Source organism: Triticum dicoccoides, chromosome 6A, assembly GCF_002162155.2.
Source record: "Triticum dicoccoides isolate Atlit2015 ecotype Zavitan chromosome 6A, WEW_v2.0, whole genome shotgun sequence".
Lineage (NCBI taxonomy): Eukaryota > Viridiplantae > Streptophyta > Magnoliopsida > Poales > Poaceae > Triticum > Triticum dicoccoides.
Window position 1 is genome coordinate 42,502,232 of NC_041390.1, and position 5,521 is coordinate 42,507,752.

Consider the following 5,521-nt stretch of genomic DNA (forward strand, 5'->3'; position numbering starts at 1 on the left):
CGAAACCGGCGGAGGAAACCCCGGTCCGAGGCGAGCTGGTACCAGCACCTGCACACGAGGGCGGCGCAGACGAGTGTGGTGGGGAAGCCGACGCGCAGGAGGATCTCCCCGAGGAGGTTGTCGTCCCCAAGCACCTTGGAGACAGGGTCCACGGTCGGGGAACGCCGGCGTGTCTCGCCATCGGCATCCCCGCGTGGTTTCTTCTTGGGATGGACCCTGGAAAATCTGCAGCCCCAAGCAAATGCAAAGCCGGCGTCAATGCAATAAACCTGATTTCTTCAGCCAATGCCGTTGCAGGACATATATTACAATCAAACTGCGTGAACTGAAATGCGAGGTGGGAATCGAGGGAGGCGGAGGAACTGGACGGGTCTTACCGTCGGGAAACCTCCACAGCCGTATCCATCATCCAATCTCCCCTCTCAGCTGAGCTGCCGCGACAAGTAAATGTAGGCGCGAGTTAGTTTGGGAGGAAAACCTAAACCTGGATAGCTAGGGTTTGATCCCGCGAGAAGAGGAGAACGAGAAACGGAACCGGGAGAGGGAGAGGGCAGGAAGCAGAAAGACTCGCCTGAATCGAATCGCGAGGAAGGAATAAGAAGCGTCGGTGACCGCCGCCGGGGACGGGCTCGGGTCGCCGGCGCCGCTTCTTTCTCCCCACCCGCTGGGGCGTTGCGGTCGGGCGAGTGAGGTCAAAGTGAAACGATGATGCAGCCTCGCCTAGCCGGAAACGATGAAGGCCTCTTCACCATTGCAGCCCATAAAGCCCAGTACACATGTCTTTTTTATATGCCAGCGCTGTGTCTAGCAAAAAAAAAAAAGACTGTCCAATTAACAGACGACTGATTTCGATTTTGGCATCGGTCAAATTTTGGACCAATAGGGTTCTTTTTTAATATCAGTATAGACACAAGCGCTCATATACACGCGCATACATTTATCTTTATAAACGCACACATGTACACCGTACCCATGAAATTTACGAAATCACCGTGGACACCTTGTCATCGACGGGAACGTCTCCTCCCATTGAATGTGCATCGGCGAAAATCCTGAAATAAATACATCAGCCTTTTTAGGGGATGGTCTTCCTCCTTACCCCTTCAGCCTTTTTTCGATACCTGTTGGCTCAAATACGTCCACTATTTCTCCTGGGCGTTGTGAATTTTGGATGAGCCTGCAAGGCAACTCGAGTAGGGCTCAAAAAAAAACTATTCACCTTCTGTTTGTCCGTTTCAACCTTACTTTGCTCAGCAACCTCTTAGACTGAATGCATACTAAATGTTTCAAAAATCACAGGCTGAATAGGAAATCTGTATGTGCTAAGGCTAGTTCACACACATGGGTGACCAGATATCTTGTCATGATTGAGAACTACAAGAAAAAACTCACCGGATAGACATAGACTGCAATATTCCAACAATTTGCAAAAAAAAAAGAACAGATCTTCATGAGCATCCATGAACTATGTAGACATACATCCATGATCACCATCAACCATAGGTTATCCGAGATACAAACATCAACTGGAGAAGGTCATAATGGATTAAGAAGCAGTTGCACGGACTGCTGAACAAAAAATTGTAAGGTAATTAACACATCAATGGCATCTCGAGATAAGTTCTCAGCGCAACTTTCTTTCCTCGAGCCTTTTAAACAAATGCAGCCATCGTGTGCACCATGCATATTATGCGTTGGTGAGGCCTCCACTGATCGGCATTGCGAAAACACTGACGAAACATGGGGAAATCTTAGTTTCTCAAATGAATAAAAAGGAGAAAAAAGACTACTGGCTAACTTCGAAATTCTATAGGTAAAAAGGCAACAACGTGTTTAAATTGATATTTTGTATAACTTACAAAGCTAGCATCAACAAAGCGAACAATTGTATGAAGGTGATATATGCAATGAATGAAGAACTTCAAGAAATGATGCACGTCGCACAACCAACACATCGTCGGCGACAAAAAAAATTCACAATGCAGTCATGCAGTTGACGCATGCGGTGCACTAAAGAACATATTTACTTATTTAGCGAATGAGAAATGTACAATACACAGAGATGCATGATTGGTTGTAGATTCTTGATGGTTTTCTCCAACAAGACCATCCCCCTATAACTGGCAAGGTACTCGATGCGCCGCCACCGTACGAACTTCTAGACATGCATCCTTGAAGATAGAGATACAAACACAACATTCAATAACAAATTATAGACACAAGCTTCAAATACCGAGAATGACACATGACAGAGGCTGAATAAATGGGGAGAGACTCAAGAAAAAGAGCGAGGAAATAAAAAATAGAGAACAAATAGAGTTGAAAGAGTATTGAATGAAAACAAACAAAGAAAAACCACGAAGAAATGAGAAACTCATCTATTTTCAAGGCCGAAGCTCCATCTTGAGCTCAGCAGCAACGAGCAGCTCTTTCTTGATCTGTTACATCCACCGGAAGCAACTTGCCAGTTAGCGTGAGCCAGCGTGATTAGTGGCGCCTTGGACTGCTATTGATTTTATCGAGGAACCACCACATATGGTCACCTCTCCGGGTGCTCGCCTGCAGGTACCGCAACTATAGAAAAATAATAATAACAATATTGATGGCCTGAATAGAAACGTAGAAGAATGCACATAAATAATTGAAAGCTGATTTATGCAACATTGACAGATCAAAAGAGACATTTTTTGTTATTCCCCATAATGTACACAAGATTTGGATAAATCACGTCCGTTACAGGTTTTATATTTGTGTGTCGAAAGTTGTATCCCTGCATTTTCAGCTTCGATTGTGTAAGATTCGACGCCATAACGCCCACTCCATCCATTTACCCTGATCACGGCTCGCCCCATGCCAAGATGAATAGGGAGTGCTGCTCGAAAGTCCTATTCTGATCCCGAGCTCAAATGCACTCTGATGAACAGTCAATAAAATAATAGTTAAAAATTTAAAAATCTGAAAAAAATTTGTGGAAACTTTGACTAATTTTGTTTTTTAGCACCAATTTTATTTTTTGCCATAACTTCCACGAATGTCAACTTCATGCTGAAATTTTGCAAGCGTACAAAACAAAGTTTACCATAAAAAAATTCAGATTTTTTTGAATTGTTTTACTATTTTTTCGATTTTACGATTCACCAGGGAGCATTTGAGTTCGGGAGCAGATATTCCACGTCCCATAAGAAAGTGGAAGACTCGTAATTGTTAAAGTGATAATGATAAAATGGAAATGTTCAAAGAACTGAAGATAACTCATGGAAATGGAGATACAATAATGCATATAAGAACTAAACACTCACATAAATGGTTGATTGAATAAATAGGGGTCCATTTCCATAATACTTCATAAATAGGATTATGCGACACATTAGAGCCTAAAAGAGAGTAACTATGTTCATAGACAAATTGAAGAGACTAGCTAGCTAGGACTAAACATTGATGAGGACAAACAAAGAATGATGCAAGCTTACAAACTGAGGACAAATGAACAATGACTGAATGTAAGAAACATTATTATAAAAACATTATTATAAGATCATCGAACAAACTCTCAACTGACAGGATATATTAGTGCGTGATCCCAAGATTCGGCCACTCTTACGCTAGAACAGACAAGCTGGAAAACAAGATTCAAGAATCAGAAGAGCGGCGTTTCGGTGCCCGGGTGCATCTGCACCCGGTCAAAAAAAAATTCATAAAAAATTTAGAAAAATTCAAAAAATTCCAAAAAAAATTAGGGTGGTAGAAAATTTGATGCGTGAGGTACGCTCCAATTTTCAAAACATTTGGACTTCTGTGCAGCTCTCAGCAAAAAAGACAAATCAGACCAGAACAGTATATGAACAGTACACATTTTTACAGACCTCCGATTTGTCTTTTTTGCTGAGAGCTGCACAGAATTCCAAATGTTTTGAAAATTGGAGCGTACCTCACGCATCAAATTTTCTAGCACCCTAATTTTTTTTGGAATTTTTTGAATTTTTCTAGTATTTATTTTGATTTTTTTTGTGAGCGCAGGTGCAGATGAGCTCGGGCTCAGATTCGAATTTTCGAATCAGAAGTGAGTTTCTTCCTAAGGAGGAGTGTGCCAAAGCAAGACTCTTTTGTCGACAAAAGAAAGGTCGGCGTCATTTCATTCGTGTTGCGCCGGAGCTTTCTGTCACTGCCTCTAAGAACACGTCGGTTTCCGGATAGCGAAGAAATTAGAAGAAAGCAAGCAAAGAAAAGATAATGGCCCCTGATCGTATCGCTGGCGGTACATTTGGTGCCTGAATATGCAGCCAAATTCTGCTCCTAGAAACCCATCCGTCCATTGCTCATTTTCTTTTCCGCCTTTCCGTTGTGTCTGACTGTCTGTCCTTCTAGGTGATGAATGATCATGATGAACTGAGTGATGCGTGGACGGTACAGTAACACATTAATTTCGTCAGCAGATATCTTCGCCAGTGAAGCAGCTCTTGCCGATGCAAACAACCTCCGATGTCACCCCGTCCTGCTCTTATCCCTGGGCGAAATGACACGCATACCCCTCTGAAATCACATTCCTCTAACCTGCCTCTTGGTTGAATGCCCATGCCATTAGCGTCATTTCCTGGCTGGATCATGAGGAAGTGGCAGTGTGCACACTGCATCCCCATGATTCCATGACACCATACCTTTCAGTGCAAAGCTGGCCTTAGCTCATGAAACGCATGCAACATTCTTGATCGAACAGCACCATTTGCATTGTGTAAGTTTGAGTCAAGTACTCAAGTATGTGGCCAGCATTACTAGTGGAGTTAATTAAGTAAAGCAAATTAAATTAACCGGGGGTGTGGATTTTGAAATCCTTCACACCTTTGTTGCATCCCACCTACTCGGCGATGATACCGGTGCGGCGATCGGATAAAAGAGAGAGTACAGCCATTCTAATCGCCAGATTTTCACCAGTAATTGGGCACTTGCATTTCTGAAGTGCATCCCCAAAATGGCATAGAGGTGTATGGCCCTATGTTTTGCTGATGATGCAATGCAACACCCTTGCTGCAGCCAGCAGCCTTCAGTTGTGATGGTTCTTCAGTTAGCGGTTGCTTTCAACTGATACACACCGTTTTTCCGGATCGGTCCATTTGCCGGCCGATCGCTGAGCAGCCTTTAGTGAAAGATAGCTTTCTTCTGAGCCCATCCAAGAACAACCATGACATTGACACCAAGCAGTCTAGGTTTATGTAATTCTGTTAGCTCACACTTGACTCTGCTTGCTGATGGACTGATGGTCATGATGGTAGTGGTACTAGTACTAGTACTATATAATGTACTGTACTGCCTTTGCTGCTTGCAATCGTGTGTAGTCTGAAGTTTCTTGCAGCCGGTGACATCAACAAATCCTATGCTGATTCCTGGCAGCAGAGAAAGCCTTGCGTATGCATGGATTGAATTGATTGCAACCTGCTTCGATCGATGTGTCACTCTCACTCACTTGCTCAGTCCTAGGACAAGCTGCTGACCACTGCGCACTGGTGGTGAGCTGAGCTGAGCTACG